Raw genomic sequence first — 23,054 nt, 5'->3', positions numbered from 1 at the left:
ACACGTGCATATTACCACACATTCCAGATATAATAAATACATCAGGAAGTGTTTTCCGTCAAGAAACAAAATATTTCAAGTGTTTTAAAAAAATATTTCACAGTTATCGTAAAAGCATAATACTGTTTACGTAAATATGATGTCGGTCATGATCTTGAAAAAAATATGAAATTTTATTGTATTTTTATAAGTGTTTACAAGAACTGTGCATTCGTCATAAACGTTTGCTTCGTAAATATGACGCCATCAATAGTGTTATGAAATCTTAATAAAGGACTTGCGTAAACAATACTTCCGATGCTTATCGTCAAGTCACGTTCTTTTTGACCGACAAAATGTGATGTGTGGGTTGAAAACATGATTAGACCCACAGGTTAACCTTTTCACCCCTTGGTAACTTTGGTGGACTCTTCCATGCATTTATTGGGATGAATCCATTATGGTTTACAGGGTTGAAAGGGTTAAGATAGGGTAATGAGATTTTAATTTAATGTACTTTCTTAAGCCATTGATTATAAAATACCGAGTAGAAATATTTATTAGTCCCATTGCTGTGACGTCTTCAAAAAAAGTGGTAAACGCACTTTTTCGGTTGGGGGATATAGTACACAAATTATTTCAGTCTCAAAGAACGTTTATTTGATGTCAAATATTCACGTTTCTCAAACTGGAAAGGGTTCAACTTTGTTTCTGCAAGATTAACAAGTCCGAGTAAAACCTTAAGAAATTAACAGCTGATGAAACGCGATCATTTTAAATGAAATGAAAATGTTTCGAAATTTTGACTCATTTTTTTTCCAGTCTTTTTGGAAGCTGAGCACTTAAAACAATGTCCCTCTTAAATTTCAATTATTGGCTTAAAAAGAAAGTTAAAATTAAACCCAGCGGCTAGCGCATTACATGTCAACAAAAGATGAATGTACAACGCACATTATTGTCCAATTTAGAGGCCCTAGGAAGGGGAAACATCAGGGCGGACAAAATTATTCGAGGGATATAATTTATTCTGTTCAAATACGACCTCATCTGAATTAGTAATAAGAAGTTTATATACAAAGTTGCATATATCAAGATAAAAAACTTGAACTCCGATGATATTTTTTGAACTAAAATATTCTTTAATTACTTATCGAATTTTCAAACCCCCATGTTAGGCCTCAGTTGAAAAAACGCCCGTGTAAAACGGACTGATGAGTAAACCCGAATTCACTTAGTGATTTTTTTAAATTTGAAGTAACTCTGAAAAGTAGGTCAAGCATTTAAATATCAATTAGAGAATCTCCGTGCACGCGGGCTGTACTGTGACTTTCTTGAAACGTGTTTTACTGTCATCGCTCCACACATCCACGTTTATTGTAAAAAATAAAGCACGGGCGTTAAGAAGTATGTTAATGCCCCTATTATCTATTATTAATGTACCGAAAACAAAATTTCCTTTTCTTTTCCATGTTTTTCCCATTTTTAAAATTACACGTGTATTTCGAACAACAAAATATAGTATGATTTCATTTGCTGCAAAAGTCATTTATGTAGATAATGCGCATTATGAGATTATTATGATTAAAACCTTATTTAAAATTTGTATAATGTCGATAATATGGCGTCTGAATTTTCATGTTCGTCACAAAAACATATTAAAGCAAAATTTCATGTAAATGAAAGCTTTTGTTGAAGATAACGTTCATTTACAAAATCCTTAATGTCTCTAAAAATTGTAGTAAGCTATTGAATGTGAAATCTGTACGAATTTGCATGTATGCTATGCCGTACATGCACATACATACACGTGCATGTATTTGCACGTACATTATGAAATGTATTTGCATGCACGTCCAAACAATTGCAAGTGCGGTACAAGAAAAGTATTAGATGAATACACGTCCTGAAACTTAGTAGCGATTTGGTCGATTCTGGGCACAGGGACATGACGATAGTACACAGTATCTTAAGGTATTTTCTTACGTTTAGAAAACAAATAGGCAATGTGGAGGCTCAGATCAACGCCTGACAAAAAATCTAACAAATTACATTAGACATCGGATTTCCAAAACGTCTGATAGTATTCCCTACACGTCAGAAAAGAACATTTGTCTTAACTGTCACGTCCCTGTGATTCTGATAGACTGATATTAATGATCTTGCGCAGCAGTGTCGTGTATCATTGTTGTTACCATACTGCTGTGAAGAGTTCCTTCAATCTGTGATACGCTAAGTAATTATTGTCGAATCAAAACCGTGTGTTACATTACTTTCATGATGCGCTCAGGAATAATTGCTAAATCAAAAACACATTTTATCTTTTTTCAAACTTAATCTTTGCTCAAACAAGACACGCATTCTTAACATTCATGCCATGCTCAGAAAACCTGTTTTTAATGTAAACATGATTGTATTTTTTTTCAAGAGAATATCGTTTAAATAATGCTTGGCTGTGATGATGTCCATTATGAAATTAAAAACCTCGTCATGATAAGCTAATACATAATTGTTACAGAAATAACTATATCTCTTTGAAGGTAAACGAGCACGTGGATAATACACGTGGGTTTTATAATAGGACACTGAGTGTTAATCATACCATACCAAGATTTCTCTGTCGCGTAATGAGCTATACAAAAAGTATTTGTTGAATCGAGACGAAATTGATTAAAAAACACTTTGATAAGGAGCCATTATAAACTGAGTAGATCTTACCTTAGCCATCAGTACGGATGTTGGTTGTCCAATGGAGTATAGAGAACGAGTAACAGACAGAGAACGCATGTCTTGGAGTAACAGTCTGAGAGCCTTGAACTCTTCAATATGCTAAACCATGTAAATGAGGTTCAGGGCAGACGACGGTACTTTACAGAAATATTGCACGTATGTAAAATTCCAAAATGAAAGACAGACTTTTGTTTGAAGGAAAACCATACAAGAAAAATATGTTTTCAGATGTTCATGAAATTATTAGCGCACCTGCCGTGCCGTTACACGTGCTCGCTATTGTTACATGCTGTCTAATTGACAAAATGTGGCCGTGCACATTTTTCCGGATCCTTTATATCGTGTCAGAGAGGGGATGTGCATTTCGTCCCCCGGGATTCAGAGAGCAGGGGGTCTGAGAACAGATATGCGGAGAGGAGGTGTACCTCGTCAGACGTAGTGAGCTATGCGAGAGTGTGTTACATATTAATTAAGAATGGCCTTCCTCCATGATATCAAACCCATTCTCAAGTATACTGCTTGTTCACAGTCAGATCCTCACTCATTCTTAGTCAAATGTGACACTGTAAAAGTAGAATTGCGTATCTGGACATCGACATCGATTTGTGGACAACTCGTACACATTTTACACCTTTGTGTGCATACGCTTCACAGCGTACATACCGTACTATAGTCATCGAAACGTCACATATAAACACTTATTGGTTGTGTAACAAGAAACTTTTCATAATCCATACATGCCAACCCGATACAAATGTTTAGAAAAGAAAGTAGAAATTACACTTGTGTGGAAATTTTCGCGTTTTTCTCGTTGAGTAAATTAGCGAAACAATAACAACACGCGCTAAAGATAAATGGGGGGTGGGGTGGGGGATGTATATAGAAGATTAACAACGTAAACAGTTCCACATGCAAATATTTCGATTTTTACAGTAAGCGTTTTTATACATTGTAGACATATACCTTCACCACAGTAAATATCTTTGTGATCGCAAATAAAAAGGTTCTTGATTGTTCGTCTCACTATTTCTTCGCTAGAATTTTTAATTTTTATACAACTTCAGCTTTATAATGGATATGGACCATTTCTGGAAAAATATCGATATTTGCGAGATATATATCAACCCCAATCGGGAAATAGCGCTAAGTATTGTACAATTATTTACCTTGATAATGGTAAATATAATGTGATATGTACATGAAGAAGCGATATTTTCTATGTCTTTAGATAACCATTTTAAATCCTAAACATACATTTTAGCTTCAGATTTCAATCTCTTCTGCTTTTCAACAACTATACCAAATTATTGAAAATGTATTGTGGACATTCCTCGAAGACTGGATAAACTATATGCCTCTCTACTGTACATTTTCATGAGCAGGCTTAAGGATGCATGTACCTTTATTTTGTTTTGAAGACTTAATTAAGGCTGTATGCTACCTTACTTTTATATGGAAACTTTTTGATGCATGCTATAACTTTACCGTGAAATGGAGCTAAAGGGATATATGCTACTCTACAATTACATGGAGACTTAAGGATGTAAGCTAAATTTCTGTGATCTTGAGATTTAAAGATACATGCTACCTTTCTATGACATATAGACTTGCGGGTAAATGCTATAGAACTGTATCATTGACACTTAAGGCTGCATGCTGCCTTACTGTGGTATGTATCTCCTTAAGGCTGTATGCCATTTTACTGTGACACGTATCCCCTTAAGGCTGTATGCTGCCTTACTGTGGTATGTATCTCCTTAAGGCTGTATGCTGCCTTACTGTGACATGCATCTCCTTAAGGCTGTATGCTGCCTTACTGTGGTATGTATCTCCGTAAGGCTGTATGCTGCCTTACTGTGATATGTATCTCCTTAAGGCTGTATGCTGCCTTACTGTGACATGCATCTCCTTAAGGCTGTATGCTGCCTTACTGTGGTATGTTTCTCCGTAAGGCTGTATGCTGCCTTACTGTGATATGTATCTCCTTTACAAGATAGTTCCACGATACTATGAAATTGATATGAACACAAGATAACATTCATTTAGGATTACCAGATTAAATGGTTAACACAACATTAATTAGAGAGAGATAACGGACAATTACACAACCACAAATGTGAGGGAAGTATATAAACGGAAATAACAAACAACATTGTAAAGACAGTAATGAATAATTTTATGTTAGAGACGGTATCTTCTCGCAAACAGGAATCATATGGAGCCCTGCACACAGGAATAAGATTTCAAAATAATGAATAAAAAGCTTGCATCGGATTTTTACACATGATGCAAGGGAATTGAAGCTCAAGGGAATAGCATAGGCATGAAGTGCGGAAACTAATTAGAGTATTATGGGATGCCGCTGTGTTATACGTAACAGATGGATACACACATCTGTCGCTAGTCAGTCAAAATGTTATAAATCGGTAACATGGAATCGGTAGTTTAAGTTTATTGGCGCGGGAGGTGTGCTATATCCAGCTCGAGATCACGCTGGAGTTCGTCAGGTTAAGTATAAACAAGGTTTACACCTGGGTAATTCAGACTTAGTGATAACACATGGGTTCTTTAGGTTACTTTTGGCAAGGGCATCGAAGTGTGTTTCTTTTATGTTTTGTGTAGATCTACTATTATGAAAATATCTGCCGATAGATAAAAAAAAAGACATTTCTCGATAGTGACTCCCCATAATTTGCTATGTGAGTAATCCTGAGCACCACTTCCACTATCAAGTACAAGCTCTTTTGTTTTTCCATTGTATGTACGGACCGTTAGCCGGTATGACATTATAACACGAAACATAATCTTTAGTACGGAATGACAATGCTGTTGTGGGTCCCATGCCGTCACTCCGTTACTTTCCCCGTGCCACTTCATCTGAGGCAATACCCTCCCCTATACTAAGTGAAGCTTCTAGGTTTTCCAATTCCCCCAGGAACTGAAACATAGACCATTAGAGCCTTGTGGTTTATGTCTCTTGTCTTAGAAACTTTTCTGTCCTAGACCATGTTTATTCATGAAACAGTTCTCATACTCGAGCATGGATTTTGTGCTCAAACCAGCTTTCTTGTTCCTGTTATAAATAAGTAAACAAAAATATTTTGTAGATAGTTCGAGAGAAAAAATGAAGGGCGTAAAGCCTTATACTGTTTTCAATGTTTACATTTGACTTTTTGATTGTTTGACATGATTTAAGTGAGTAACAAGAAACTGGGTTTGAGCATGATAACGGTTTCATGAATACGGGCATTGAACCTTTTCTTATGTCTGTTCTTTCCTGGACTACATGAACTCAACATACTATGTCCTCCAATTTGTTATAAGAAATGTTATCTTCTAGACCATGATGTAATCATAGGCTCTGCCTCATCTCTAAGGAACTTTCTTCTTCCAGACCAAGTGCCCCTCCTAGGAACCCATCGCAGACCAGGTTCTGCTTCTTCTTTTTGTAACTGCCTTCTCCTTGACCACATGAGCTTTCTATTTTGACCAACTCTACGTGTATTTCTTTTATTAGTCGTCCTTTACTAGACCACGTGAACATCCTAGGTCCTCTCCTTTTCTTAGGAACTGTAATCTTCTAAGATTCAGTTTCCCTTCACCCCGGGTCCGTTTTTAGATTTCCTGTTTCCTTTACGCTAGGGATAAATCCTCTTAGAATCGATATACCCCAATAAACTAATGACCCTCCTCTGCTTCATTCCTCTCAATGACCTCTCGTTGCTACATGCCCCTAAATGGTATCATGCCCCGACAACGCTCTATGCTCTATCTATGATACCGTGCCCCAAAAAGGATCCATGGTCCTCACTCGGTACTTTGTCCAACATTGATCCATGGTCTCTCCCCGGACCCTTGCTTCATCAAATTACAATGTAGCGTCCATTGAACAATGCCTCGAATGATAAATGTTCTTTTCACGGTACCATGCCCCGACAATGCCACATGCACTCTCCATGGTACCTTGCCCCGATAAGTCTCTATGCTCCCTTCGCGGTGCAATACCCCTTAAATACTACAAGATCCTGTTTAGGTTCCATGTTTTCCACGGTACCATGCCCCGACAATGCCACATACACCCTCCATGGTACCGTGCCCCTTACAAGTATCTACGCTCCCTCCACTGCCCCTTACGACACTACAAGATCCTTTATAGGTTCCATGTTCTCCACGGTACCATGCCCCGACATTGCCACATGTACCCTCCATGGTACCGTGCCCCTTACAAGTATTTACGCTCCCTCCACGGCCCCTTACGACACTACAAGATCCTTTATAGGTTCCAGGTTCTCCACGGTACCATGCCCCCTTACAAGTATCTACGCTCCCTCCACGGCCCCTTACGACACTCCAAGATCCTTTATAGGTTCCATGTTCTCTATGGCATCATTCCCCAGCAATGACACATGCACCCTCCATGGTACCGTGCCCCATCAATACCACATGCACCCTCCATGGTACCGTGCCCTGATAAGTCTCTGTTCTATCTTCACGGTGCAATACCCCTAAAATACTACAAGATCCTTTATAGGTTCCATGTTCGTGATCCATGCTCACTCCATGGTACAATGCCCTAACGAGGACCCATGCTCTCATCATTGTACAATGCCCCTAAAATAGACTCCGTGTTCTCTGCAACGCTTCATGGCTGCAACATGTCAGGTTTCCTCCTAAACATCCATGATGCCACCTCTTAGACTGCATGAACCTTCTAGATATCTTACCCTTTCGAAGATCCATAACTCTCCAAGACTCTGTGACCCTCTAAGGCACTGTGTCCCATTCATGCTCCGTGCTTTCTCCTTGGCACCAAACCCCTTGTAAGCACCTTTCCCCTCCACGGCTTCGTGCCCCAACGAAGGTCTATATCACTTATGAAACGTTTTGTTCCAGACAATTTCGCGAAATCAAATTATAACAAATATTACTTTAATGCATTGTCAAGAAAGGAAAAATCGCGAAAATGTACACCTGCAAAAACTATGTAACAAACAATATTTAATTTCAATAAATAAATACAAAAAATTGTTCGTTTTTCTTTTATAAATAGAAAAAAAGTTTGTCCAACCCGGCCATGGACTATGAACAATAGATATATTCACACTGAACATAAACTTGTTAAAATACGAAATTGCTCAAAGTTAATTGCCGAGTTTTCTCAGTCTAACCATATGCCATCACATTCTAACAAATTCTAAAGAAAATTCAACAGCTTCCTCGTGTAGGCCCTAAGTGTGTTTGCATGTTCTCTGCCATAGTGCGTCATTGTAAATACAGGACGGTTAACCAGCAAACAGCACCCAGCACACATACACAACGGACTGTATTGTAGTTCTCTCTACATAGTTCCCTAACGATATATTGAAATAATTGTGTAAGACCGAATAGTTTAACAGACATTTTTCAGAAAGTGGCATTTTCAAGTATTATTGTTGCGGAGATTACGTCAATTGAGGTAAGAAAAGAGAAAGACAAAAAGTTTTGGAATTTTACTGTCGAACACGGGTCGAGTTGAGTGGAAAAAACCATGTCAGATTTCGAGAAGGCAATCGACAACTTTCTTTGAGAACAATTATTAAATTAAGTCAACTTGACTGCCTTTAAGTTTTATTTTATCCCGAAGGTACTATAACAGGTGGGGAAATATTTGTCTACAAAACCACGGATTATTCAACTTTATAAAACCTTTTTCAAGAATGTAATTTGTGAAGGTCGGTAATAAATACAGAATAAAACAATTTCAAATGGAACTTTTTCTTTGAGATATGTGAAGCTGACAAAGCTTAAAATTGTTCTTCAGGTAGATAATCCTATACCGGATCAAGATGCTTAACTCTAATGGAAAACATGTGTACGGGATTCCACGAATATTATTATACTTACGTTCATATGGTGGAGACATTCAAGTTGAAACGGTTACAAATATAGAAGGGTTTTTCGGGGCAAAATAACTGTTTTACTTCACAAAAAGAACAACCATCTGTTTGATTTCAACTATTCTTAGATGCAATTAAGACAATTGAATTGCCGTGTTGAGGAGAAAAATTGCCAAATAAGAAAACTACTCTTCATTATGTGAAGTTTGACCTTGAACCGTGACCCTTGAACCTTGACATCAAGCATTTAATTCTCAAAATTCCATGATATTGCTTAGAAACTCCTGCATGATATATTGAAATTCAACCACGTATTTTGAAAAGTCCAACTTAGATATATCGAATTCGTCGAAGTCAATACAGAGTATCACCATTATCATTTCATTATCTATCTCTTTAAGTCGTTTTCTACAACATATTATGATATAGAAAATCTACCCATGTAGTAAGCTTAATTTCAGTTGTCAGAATTAAAAATTAAAAGCAGACACAAAAAAGAATAAGAAAAAAGAAACAAAACAGAACAAAACAAACAAAACTACAAGGGTCGAACTCGGGACCTATTCAGTGTCAATCTCACACAACATCAATGTTTCTATCGAGGAAATATGAGTGCATAGAATCAAAATGAGAGATGAATACCCTGAAAATGGAATAAACTCATATTCAGAAAACCCTTTGGTGTTGCATCACTTTATTTGGTAGTCAACGTTTGACCATGAATCTTGACCTTTGATTTTCGATGATGATGAAAATCTGTAATAACAGTCCGCCCCTTTTCTCCCCTAGCCGTACGCATGCGCAATGCCAGCACACATTGCTGGCCTCCAATGAACCCCAACTGTTTAAACTGATGGCTACAACAAGAACAAAGAATGCTGGAATTGGACATGAATCATTGAAATCTGGAAATGGTTTAGAATGGAATTTCAATTTTTGTTATAAAAGTAAAAGAACTTTTGGAATTCTGTTCCGAATAGCAATGACGGAAACGAGACATTTCTACGTGAGCGGAATGTTTCAAATAAAACTGAAACAAAATCTAATTAATTTCTTTAATAGAGTGACGAATGACGATTTCTTGAAATTAAATTATACATGTATTTAACAATTACCTTTGATACATACGAAAATTAATATTCCATTTTTGTACAAGAAATTTTAATATAACATAATATGGAAATGGGTTATTGCATACAGAACTTATGGCGGGTTTAAATACCGGTAATTCGTGTCACAACACGAATCGATTGCTGTTGATTTCCTTCGCACCAGAACTCCGCCGGGCGATCGATTTCTAGTCGAGATATTGTTTTCATGAATTGCATTTACCTTTTGTTTGCATTCAAGTTTTTTAAATGGGATGAATGCATGTCTAGCATAGATAATGAATTTTTGATTGAGATTCTGACATCCACAGAGTTTCTGGTTTTGTTAGAAATGTCCCAACGTCCTGACGTTTTGCAGGTGCATAAGAGGCTCCGAAAGGGAGCGAACTACTGGCAATTTGCATGGACACAGGGGACCCGAAGGGAGATGTATAAGAAATACCAAACAAAATTGTGGTTTCCGTGTTTGATTGATCTGTAGAACAAATAAATAACATCGGCAATTGAACTTTTCGGGTCAGTTTTAAAAACATTTATCAAGAGAAGCTAAATGTTATCTACGGCTCGCCCTTGGTTGATAAGGCGATGTACTAACAATTGTGATACACATGTATACCGCCCCTGCAAATATGATCTTGGTGATGGCAAATTTAATATTCTATTTCTCCTAGTTAGTGTGCGTGTACTCGGTAATTTATATGTAAATAAGCTATGAATACAGCATGATATAAGTACTTGTCATTACCTACAGCAATTAACATTGTAATTATGATCAGAAACATCAGCAATGAACATCGTCATCAGTCATTGGCAATGAACACCGTCATCAGTCATTGGCAATGAACATCGTCATCAGTCATTGGCAATGAACATCGTCATCAGTCATTAACAATGAACATCGTCATCAGTCATTGACAATGCACATTGTCATAAGCAATGATCATTCCTTATCAACAACAATGAACATTTCTATTTCGTCAGCCATTAACATTCATTATCATCGGCCATGTACTTGCATCATCATCATCATCAGCAGCATCATCATCATCATTATCATCATTGATATACATTCATTATCAACAGCCATGTACTTTCAGCCATGCACTTTCATTATCATCAGCTATAAATATTCATAATCATCAGCCATGAACATCCATTATTATCAGCTATAAACATTCATGATCATCATCCTTGAGCATTCATTATCATCAGCTATGAAAATTCATTATCATCAGCCATGAACATTAAATATCATCAGCCATTAATATTGTCAGGAGCAATGAACATGATTTTAAACACCAGTAGCGAAAGATGACATAATCTAAAGCTTACAACAAATCGGATCAGATATCGAACAATTCAATTTTACATTTGTTTGTTCAATATTTACAGATCAAGACAAAACACGAAATAAAAATTTGAGTTTCACCAAATGGGGCTAGACTAAACGTGTCGTGGTAACCATTTTGGGTCTGCTAATTAGTGCGCTCGTCCACAGATGTGGCCGGCCCAGTGGGGCGCCATAGTGACATGCTCAAGTCAAATTAGTCAAAGTAATTTGTGTATTCCATCAGTGAGGGCTAGTCAGTTATAAAAGGCGTACAACATGCAAGCTCTAATCTGAAAACATCCCCGACAATATTTAATTTCAAATTATCTCGCGTTTCCCCGGCCTTGGTGACGAATGACATGCCGGCTGTTGGTGGAGTCGTGTTGCTGTAATTATTGAAATCAATATTAACACTCTGACGAGCTTTGTTGACCGTTGTCCACGAACTGACCACATGGCCGAACGACCCATTTAGAAGACTAAGTAGGGATTTGACCTTAGAAACAATTCCATAAGGAAACGGATGTCAAAAGCGACAACCAACCATTGTTTAACGCAGACGGGAATATGAAATAACTATGGTTTATTATGGGTATTAGAGCAAAGAAAACGGGGAATAAATAGCATCTATTGTTATAATTACGGCGGACCACCAGCAATGACCTTTTAATGGCTCTTAAATCAATTGTGAAGGAAATATCCCATTGGAAATAGCGAAGAATGGTCTAAATTTTGTCACATTTGTTCAAATCTTTAGTAAATTAGTCAATTTTTCTTTTGTTCAAGTTTTGGAAAATGAATGAAAGAATAAATAACCTATAATGATGAGGATGTAATTGCGTTTTTTAATGACAGGAAATCTATCATCTCAATGACCGGAAGTTTCCCATCCAGAAGACGGGATGAATGTCGTATGTCTAGTGACCTCGATGTGACACAGAAGTGATACTATACATTACCGTCAAAATGGCTAAAGAACAAGAGGATACGGTCAGCATACAACCTTGGTTGCGTTGCTGAAGTCTATAAACCTCAACCAATTAAAACAAATGCACACGTTATAATCTTTTTCAGTTCCGAACTACCCGTTCCCGCCATCTATAGCGGCAGTTGAAAGATCGAATTCTGGTTATTGATTGAATGATATCAGCAATGGATTCAATTTTTTCTCGCCATTCACAATTGTGCAATATTTCTCTGTCATCCCCTAAGGTGTGACCGATACGACATCAAGGGAAACAATACTCTGACGCCACGAAAACAATTAGATATGATGACACTATTAGCCTTCGACGGGAGAGGTCATATGCAGATCAGGATAAAAACAGGTTACAGAGGCTGAAAACTATTGTTTTCAACATAGTTTAGAATGATAGGAGAAAAGGAATCACCTCCTGCCTTGAGGGTTTGACAGTGAAATCACCAATCCTCTGGGTAATTATTTGGTTGTCTAACCCTCGGCAGAGCCTCGGGTTAGACAACCAAAAAATCAACCCTCGGGTAGGATATTTCTCTGTCACTCCCTCAAGGTAAGAGACGATTCTATTAATCGTTGTGCGAAAAGTGGCTCGGTTTTTGATTAAGAAACAGTTATTATTTGTTACTTTAAACGTGCTATTCCCTTACAAGAACAGTGTCTCCAAGATTTTTACCACAACCGCCACTCCTCAGGAAACCCAACGCTGATCCTTTCAACCCCCGAGAAAAAGAAAAGAAAAAAGAAAGTTTTCCCTGTTCATGTGAACACTTGTCTTTACAGCCACTGTACCATCATGCAAATTCCAGAGTGTCAAGTGACCCTGGTCTGTCTCTCTACATTTACGAAAGTTATCAAATTATCGTGTACGAGATAATTAAATAGTATGTGTACCGCGTAAGCAAAACAGGACATTAACGTCATAGCCAATTATACGACAATCAGGACCGTTTACAGGAGCCTCACAGCTTAAACTCATCAACTCTGTGTTACACGTACTATCTAGTTATGAGCAGTAATATGCATACAAAAGGTTGGCGTGTGTTTATACGAGTACGCAGATGCTATTTTGTTTTGTGGTTAAAGCAAAAAATGCCTACCATCATGAGAGATTTACTGGGACATTTCATCTATGTAAAACAGTTAAGGTAAATAACTATTCTGTGTTTAGTGTACAGGTCAAGTATTAAAAACCCACATTACCACATACTTGTGGTTATGACGAAATAGCGTGGTCTGTCAAGCTTTGTGTGAAGTATGGGGTACTTCAATGGGTGGTAATGTACTCTCGAGACGATTACCGCATTCTCAATAACCCACTTCCCGACTGACATGCACCTTATGATTACCACATTCCCAAAACGACCAAACAATAAACAGTCCCAATGAAACCATCAACACCACAAATAAAATATATTTAGTATCTTGCTAAAATCCTAAATTGACGAAACCGGTTTTTTCACATTCACATTTTTGGAATTTAGCAAAACTGTTGATTGATATTTTGTTTAGATGTATGTCGGAATGTGTAAGGTTAAGTGAAACATTAGCTGTACAAATATTTTCAATTTCATTGCTACCGTGAAAACCGCGAATATATACAGTGAGCGTTTCGTATTTTTCACAGCGTACAGCACAAAATGTATACCACATTCACAATAGCCCACCTACCTTTTGTCATGTCCACTATCTTACATCCCATAGTTAACATTAATTAGTCTTGTGAGCACATCCTTTCCAGATCATAGTCATCTCAATGTTTGTAAGGCACGTATCGTAGCCCTAGACAGACAGTGCCTCTCAACTTTTCTCGGTTATCTAGGCTATCGGATCCGCTATGCTCGGCTACTGGGCAGTATTTGGCTCTCCATTGTCAGACTCTATCAGCGAGACTGACGAGTTAGTTTAGTTTACACATATGACATCCGCCGGATCAAATGTAGATATATTTTACACTCAAGTCTACGAAAACACTACTTTCCTCTTTCAATTAATTTTCTGACTTCAGGAACTTTCTGTGTGCACTTGAAATCCGCTTTATTTTTTGTAGTGTTTAGGAAATATTTCCTGTTTCCCCACCTTTCGATGGGGAATATCGAAGCCGTACCTGTCAGTTGTGTATAGTTTAGAAAACGAAAACGACTGGTCGTTCCTCTCCCCTTACCCTCCGACTTTGCAGACGAACTTGCCTTTTCTAAGTCCGGGCTTCGCTTTTTTTATTAATGTGTATACGGCGTTTTCCTGTTTTCTACGCCATGGTGCCAAATCCTATCCGGTTTATCACTACTTATCTGTTGCGCGGGATTCTTCATAACAAACAAGTTTGGTTCACGTGCTCGTGAGCAGACAGATAGCAAGACCAGCAGGGCTGCAGTCATTACCGCTCGAGATGCAATGAGTGCAACACGAAATAAATGGACATCCATTTGGGTGAATGTCGATTTTTTTTTTTATCACCCTTTCGATCGCTTGATTTAGAATTCGCATTTAAGTATTCTCATGTTTCATTAGTCATTAAAGTTATATAAGTTATCCCTGTAAGTTATAGTCGGCCATGAAAAAGTCCGGAGTTTTTGAACGCCGGAGTGCATGCGATATACCCCGAGTTTAAACACACATAAAAACTGTCAGAAGACGAATAACACATCGAGATAAATGGAGAAAGCGAGAAAAACAGAATTCCAAATACTGAAGTTCGACTTATGCCAATATTCTTTATCTTTAACATTTGCTATCGACGCCTGTCTAGTTTCGCAAGGTTTACAATATCTAAAGGAAAGTATTTTATCGTGAATTATGCTTTAACACATTTATCCCTACATATTTAAACTAGACTTGCCCAGTCTTTGATTTGGTAAGGTTCCAATGTGACTTCAGGGGTGAATGGATTACACATATTATGCCTGCCAGTCAAAACCTTTACTTAATGAACTAATGTTTACATATTTCACCGATGTTTTGTTTATATTGTTTGGGAAACCTTAGCATTTAATAGTCAGCAAATCCGCACTCTGAAAATAAACCAAATACTGACAGTTTTAGAACACTAGACAGACAGCGTTTGTGGCAGTTGAACATCCCTGGGTGGTAGCAAAGTACGAAACTAAAGGGATCATGTCTGTTTTAAATAGAAAAACCGATAACATTATCCAGGTTTCTGCATACGAAAAACAACAGTTACATGTGGAAGGAAACCCTCACATGTATCACTGCCACACATGGAGGGAGCGTATAGAGGTCAAAGGTCAAGGTCAAGATCAAGACAACTCATCAGCCCATCGATCAGTGCTAGTGTAGATGGAACCTTCAAGGCCGACTGTTATTGCGCATTAAGAAAAAGCACACGAAGATTTTATCGGAATGTCAAAACAATAAACAAACAATGCATCAGCATTTTCAATTTCGAATGAAGTAAAATTGGAAAAAAAACCAGTCGTAATTGGAAGTGAGGTATCGAACGTTTGACAATGGTTGAACCAGGACTGATGATAGCCGCAGTTTCGAATTCTGACGTCGGGGGCAGCTTGTCGTTTAATTGAAGTCATACACACACACACACACACACACACACACACACACACACATATGTATATATATATATATATATATAATGAAACCTGTCTAATCCGACCCTGAGCATTCAACACATTGTCTAAACCAACATAATGATGTAATCCGATATCATTAAATCTTCAAAATATAACCTGTAGATTCCGACATTCGGTCATATCTGACCCATAGTGCTGACCGATTGTCGGATAAAACAGGTAAATCTGACCAATATGTTGTGCAACACAGGTTGTCAGACAAAGCAGGTTCCTCTTATCATTTTCTTGTTTCACATAGGGTATCGGATTAGACAGGTTTTTACAAAATGTGAAATGAATATAAAATAAAGAGCAGTTAATATCATCACCACCATTATATATAGCGCTGTTTAGATAAAATAACTAACACTGTATTGCGTCAGCGTTAAGAACGCAAAATTGGATTACCGCTAATATCAACCGCTAAAATATGTTGATGTACACATACTATAGTTTTTATTATCATTAAAATTGACTTGAATATGTGACGGGTACTTTAAGATACTCAATTGAACGTTTATTCAATTATTGTAAGCAATTTACAAGTTCTCATATGCTGCAGATTTTTTTCGAAAACAAGAATTCACACACGTAAGACGATTTGTCTAGTCGGAATCCCTACTCAATAAAAGTTAATTTTACTGAAAAAAGTCTAATTCAGTTTGTTTCATATAAGTTTCCGAGACAGTCCTTCAATTGGATCGGATCTTAAAAATCTTATCACGGGTTTTTTTCGGCACTGGATAATGAAATACGCCAAACCGAATATACTTTTGTCTGGGAATTAAGGTATAAAATTCTACTGGTAGGAACTGTCACGAGGCTCTAGAGGAAGGGTTGGTCTCGTGCAACCAGACTCTTGTTGTCAATGCAAGGTACGCCGAACAATTACAAAGTGATCAAGCGTCTGGTTGAGCAAGACTACAGGAAGGGTAAGGGCTATGGAGCTACCAACAGGGACCTAATAATTTGTTACAGCTATATTTGGACTTAAACGAAGGTGTTCAGAGTAATTTTACATGTTTTAGGGGTTTACTCTGAACACCTTCGTTAAGGTCCAAATATAGCTGTAACAAATTATCAGGTCCCTGTGGAACTACCGGGTACTGGGGGAAGATTTGCACCCCAATAAGATGTACCCGACTCATAGCGGCTATTTCAAACAATATAAGCAAGAAAACATTCGGTATGGTTGGTTTGTTAGCTTGTTTTCTTGTTTTGTCGTTTGAAAGATCGTGTCATGATTGTGGACCACATGATTTCGAGTTATTCTAGTCCTGACATGTTCGAGTTAACCTGATCGAACGTGTTCGAGACAACGGGCTTAAAAAAAATTGCCAACACATGAACCGGTACAAGAAAAACTAACTTTTTTGCATTACTTTGCAGTAAAACTACTCGTACTATCAAAAACACACATTTGTGTGTTACAAGTAGTGAACAAAGGCTATATTTGACCTAGCACACGGATTTTTATTGAAGTTTTCAATTAAATATCAACATATGCAATCACCACGTGGCCGCAATTACACTTCTTCTAGTATACAAGACAAATAAATGTTTAAAAAGTGTCACGATACCGTCCCCTTAACCAACGCATCTTTGAACTGATTTTATGTTCTAAGAAATTCTCTGTCAATATTGATCTTGGCAACTACCTACAGCGATTTGACTCAGAAAAAATGGTTCAATACTGGCTATATTAAAAAAATAACTCACTTTCTCATTAGCATAACATCGATATCGCCTGTCTAGATGAAAAGATGATCAGTGACACCCGCCGGAAGCAACCGATTGAATGTGCAATAAAAAAATGAAATACCTTCACGTCACGGAACTGTTCGTCAGATTCGTTTTGAAGTTTAGATATATACCGAAGTCTGTTGTTTTAATATAACAGATGTTTATGCAATAATAAAGATATTTGAAAAGAAGCGATACACACGTTTTACATTTATCATATAAGTAAAGTAATTAGGGATACGAGTCTATAGCTTACGTGACATACCACTGGTCATTGATACATCCGGGGCCTTTCTGGTTTATAAATAAATAGTTAAAGGAACATCGTCTGAACGTTACCAACGTCCCACAACTTTTCTTCTCTATACAGGCCATGAAAAGATATACTCCTATTATTTCTCCTTTATTGGTACAAAGCAATTATAAGATGCGGGCTTTTTAAAGGGAGTTAAAATCGTTTGTACCTACCCAAAATACATAATGTAATATTGCTGAAAAGGATTAACGTTATGAATATCATGACTGGTAGCGCATTCTTCATTATCGAGCCGAAGTGCGGGGTTCGAATCCTTGGCGCGGAAATGTTTTTGTGAAACGGGAAAATTATAATGAATATATTTCTTTTGAATAAAACTCACGGCTATAATAAATGGACATACAAATCAATCAGAAAAATGCCGAGGGAGTTGGAACTTTTCTACGTTTGAGATGCAATACAAATCACTGGGACTTTGTACCTTTATGAATTTAGTACAGTTTATGAATGATGAATGAAAATGGCCCAAATTCAGGAGAATAGTCTTCAAATGCATATTCATTGTCAACAATTGGCTTTTTCATATTTACTCCTACCCGTGAGCATTCCGAAATTCTGTCTAGTGCAACGCTATGTGTATGTCGGCTCCTGTCTTATCTGACCAATATGATTGTCTTAAAGAGTGTCGAATTCGATAGGTTTCATTGCTTTAATCACTATCAATATTAATTTTAAAATGTACCTAAAATATATATGTAACAGTACATATTTCCTTTCATGAAAAATCAAAATGAGCCTCGGTGTCAGTATCTGATCACATGATCCTGGTGTAGTTGTACTTATACGTATGTAATTTTTCGAAGACTACAGATAGGAGGACAACGGGGACCACGCGTAGACATGGAACCGTGGACCGAAGCCGCTGTGACAGCCTATATTCGCATCTGAGAAGCAGTCCGATCTTGGGGCGTGACCTGGAAGGGCCTAGGACTTTTGGAATCTAAGGAGGGTCTAGTAATCGGCAACTTACCCCCTCGTGTCGGTCGACACACAGTCTACCGCCGGTGAAAGGAAGACGTAAAACCTTTAACAAATTAACCACCCAATTCGAAGACTATCGGAGGATTCCGTACGATATCTATTTCACTACTTTTTTGAAATTAATCCATTTTTAAATGATTCTTTTTTATTAAGATAGAAACATCACTTTCGAATTCTTAGAGACAAAAAAACACTTATACAGGACTACTTGTCGAAGTCGGCGAAACATGGTGAACTTCAAAAGTGAGTGTACGGCAACCGGAAGTTACGTCCCCTAGACGGATGTGTTTCCTTTCTTATAAACTTCTAAGTCGTGATTATAACAATCAAATCTTGAATGTGGAAATATATTCCTGACCACGACAGTGCAGCAAATTTCCAAAGAACCGGAAAAGTTTTAGACTTTATAGATGAAGAACCGGGACCGGAAGCGCTTCCCGAACTAAAAAACCCCAATTGAATCCAAATCAAACAGAGCAGGATCAGAGGCGAAATGGACTTGACACGCAACGAATACGTGATTGATCGATTAATAGTCGAGTTTGTCGGTACCAAACGTAATGTCTGTTTACTCATTCACCCCTTAAATCTTATAATGAACTGTTTCAACCTTAGAACTGGAGGAGTTCAACTGTGTCTATAGCGGTGAATGAGTTATGTTCGATACACAATATATTCCGTATGTACTATCAAATGAGGCCGGTAAACATGTGATCCAATTACAGTATTTACTAGAATTGTTAGCATAATACCAAGCTCATGTTGAAAGACAAGGGATGGAAATAATACTTATAGATTCATCGACAAGTTTCAGTAAAACTTGCTTTAATTATCATGAATTCCCTGTCTGTCCGAAGCTTTATATCTCCGTGACCTTCGCAATTCAATTACGGAACAGATTGCAGCTGGACAAAATTGTAGCCCCTATGATCCTGCAGATATTATGCAAATGCGATCAATCCGTCTATGTAAACATTATTATCCGACATTCATTAAATACACGAAGTTTGGAGCGCAGGGCCGGCAGAACGTTTAGCTTCAAACGACCGTTCATGTATCCGATTACAAGCGTCTAATAACCCGGATCAATACCATGACCACGCATTCGAGAGACAGATTGTGGTCGGATAATAGTTGCAATTGTGATAAATTAGGGATTAATGATTATTATTATTACTCTTATCACTATGAACAGTTGTTTAAAATCGTATGTGCTTCTTGTTATTCAAGTGGAGGAGCTTTAGGTCCTCGTGTACGGTCTTGTATTCAAGTAAGAATTTTCCTAAAAAAATATCACATTTTACTGAAAAAAGATTCTCAAGTTTATTTTTTAACTTAAAACTCTCCATTCCAGAAAATATTCCGTGCTAAAATCTGACATATAATGATCGGGGAATAACTAGAAGACGCTGACTTGAAATTTATTGACATCCACAAGATGGCTTCAAATATGATATGCTATGTTTAATTTACCACTAACAGCTGCACTTACATAATCATTAACGCCAGATGAAGTAAAGGAGAACCTCGTTATTCCGGACACTTTCTCTGACAAAAAGGAATATCAATAATGATTTCTTTTCAATTAATGAAACGAGGACGATTACAAGGGGTGAATAGTTAGACGGTTAAGGTATTGGCCTCTCACATAACGTTTTGATTCCTTGCATGAACTGTTGGATTGTCTCAATCACTCGCGATCGGGACTAGTGAACAAAATGTATTACCGGCCCGACTCAAACCTGTTCTATATGACTCGTTACCAGATAAGACTCAAAGCTGTATGGTTTTCTCAATGACTCGCAAACGACGTAGTCCAATATATAACGGGCCAGACTCAAAGCTGCTCAATATGACTCGTTACCAGATAAGACTCAAAGCTGTATGGTTTTCTCAATGACTCGCAAACGAAGTAGTCCAATATATAACGGGCCAGACTCTAAGCTGCTCAATATGACTCGTTACCAGATAAGACTCAAAGTTGTATGGTTTTCTCAATGACTCGCAAACGAAGTAGTCCAATATATAACGGGCCAGACTCTAAGCTGCTCAGTATGACTCGTTACCAGGATAGTCCCTCTGATATGAGTCAAAACTGCTGGGCCTTATTTTCAATTAAGTCCCCCAGAGAGGACTCAAAACTGTAGGCCCTGTGTCTTAATGACTTGTTCTCAGAATAGTTCTCGGACAGGATTTAAAGTAGGTTCCCTGGCTGTCTAAATGACTCGCAAACATAATTCCCATGATTTATGGGACGGACAGACCCAAAGCTGTTGGTCAGTGATCGCAAAGACTCTGACACCAAGGCTCAAATACGTAGGTCTCGATTATGTTTCAATAAACTAAAATATTTATATTTAGAAATTAAAGATTCGCCTACTACCACTAAAATGTTTATTTCAAAAATGACTCAAAGCTACAGAGTAAGCATAATTTAGTTCCTAATATATGAGATATGTTGTATAAGAAACTTCAAGATAAGCAATGGCCGGAATATCCAGGTTCCGTTGCATGATGAGCTCTCATTAAATTGCTATAAATAACATTTTTTGTCTCTGTATATAGGTACATGCTTGACAATTATTTATTCATAGTGTGTTAAAAACCTAGTATCAACAACTCCTAAGCTTTAGCAACATACATGAACCGTATGTGTTATATCATGTGTTGAAAATGAATAAAACCTTTTTTTTTTTTTTTGCTAAAATTAGAAAATATAATATGCATAGACATATTTTACTGTATATAAAGTTTAAACTTACACAGAATACTCGAATTTGTCGGTGATTTATCATTTTGGATGCGGATCACTTTGGAAGCTTAATGTAGGCGCTGTTTTGTTCAGGGGCGAATCTGTTGTGCCTATTTCCGGAAAAGTGTTACTATATATAAGTTGTAGATGTATAAGTGTCTTTTGATGTTTTTGTAATTGAAAAATGGCTATGTTTTAAGAACTGTATGTACAAGCTCTGTAAGTAGAAACAGTCGGTTTCCTTATGTCAGATATATTTCATTCATGATTTATTTTTTTATTTTTTTATAGATGTCCGAATTCTGAGTCAACGATCTCGAACTTGTTTAACACGATGTTTCGACAACCAGGTTGATCTCGAGATGGTCTCCTGTTGCCATGGCAGTTTATTTCATCTAATTAGAATATCTCGAATATCCCCTGTTATCTCGAAATTATTTATTTTGTTACAATGGTTATCTCGATTTACATTTTAAAACGAATCGATGTATATCGAATTTCCACTTATCTCGAGGGAGTTTTCCGTGTAAATATGAAGCATTTTTCTCTATTACTTGACTATACATATTCTGCCCTGGAGAGAGTTATATAGCCGTAAAATAGCAAACAATTACATTCTGTACTATTGACGGGCGGGTGTTTCAATGTAGGGCTTTATAAACATGATACAGGTAATAAGATAGTTGATAGGCCGTATTTAATATTGCAATATGCCGCTGATAGAACACTCTCGCTATGACTACACCATTGATACAGCGGTTTGTAGAACTGTCGGAAACAGGAAACTGTTAACTCAACATTTACCCCAAACAGAAAAATACAAATTCACCGTTTATATGTCGACGGAGAAAGTGCAACTGTTCCTGGAGCGATGTCGAGACCAATTATCTACATGGCCGGGCTGTGTTCCTGTATTCGATAGCCTGTATTCACAGCAGAATCAAAGAGCATCAATGTACTCCGTCTGATAATTCATCTAAATAGTAGATAAGGGCCGCTTTCATTTTTAAATAATTTAAATTGGCGCGTCTGGTGTAGAAGGTCACATAGTATATACGGTTTATTAGGGTAGGGAAAGCATGGTTTGGTGTACTGTACTGAACAAGAGGTCAGGATCTGTCGAACTTCCGGTTTAAAAGTTGTTACTTGATAGAGAGACAATTTAATAGCACCTCAATCAAGAAATGTAAGTATAACCATTAATCTCCCGGATCTCATGAACGCAATAGCTAAGTCATACATGTATATGCAGAAAGAACAAATATGATAATTTTTAAGTATTGCCATGAATTTAGCTGAGAAATTCTAGTCTCTTCAATAATTTCTGAGCTTGAAATAGACACATAGGGAAAATGATTTATTCCATAGGAGTTCTCACATTGGTCGCCTCAGACGAACAGGCAGTGCGTTATAGCGGGCCAGTTATTTTACTTAAAACATGTCTGGAATTTAATATAAAGGGCAACGTGCCAAGGAGTTACTCAGAGAAAAGGAAAACCGTGGGCTTTGAAATACGCTGGCGGTTAGCGAGGTGGCAAATGAAAAGAGTGGCATTATATCGAGGTTTTACTGTTTCTCATTAAATTAGAATAAATGGTTGAACGTATTCATGAAAAAGGTTAATGTTCACACTGAACTTTATAGTGTATAATTTTTTTTTTTTTTTTTTTTTTTTTTT

The 23,054-nt window shown here is 37.3% G+C and overlaps 1 protein-coding gene across 2 annotated transcripts in view; it reads right to left on the bottom strand.

Moving 5' to 3' along the window:
* The window catches only part of LOC110463777 (tyrosine-protein kinase SRK2-like), a 129,327-nt gene that overhangs the window by 91,486 nt on the left and 14,787 nt on the right, over positions 1-23,054 (bottom strand). The window contains exon 1 of one of the 2 annotated variants that reach the window (XM_021518632.1): positions 13,669-14,206. The exons of the other annotated variant lie outside the window; for it this stretch is intronic. The gene's annotated coding sequence lies outside the window, so the exon portion shown is untranslated. Of the gene's footprint in view, positions 1-13,668; positions 14,207-23,054 lie in introns of those variants that run through there. 2 annotated transcript variants of the gene reach the window in all.

The sequence above is a fragment of the Mizuhopecten yessoensis genome, unplaced genomic scaffold, assembly GCF_002113885.1.
Source record: "Mizuhopecten yessoensis strain PY_sf001 unplaced genomic scaffold, ASM211388v2 scaffold10925, whole genome shotgun sequence".
Taxonomy (NCBI): Eukaryota; Metazoa; Mollusca; class Bivalvia; order Pectinida; family Pectinidae; genus Mizuhopecten; species Mizuhopecten yessoensis.
This window is presented reverse-complemented; position numbering and strand designations above follow the sequence as displayed.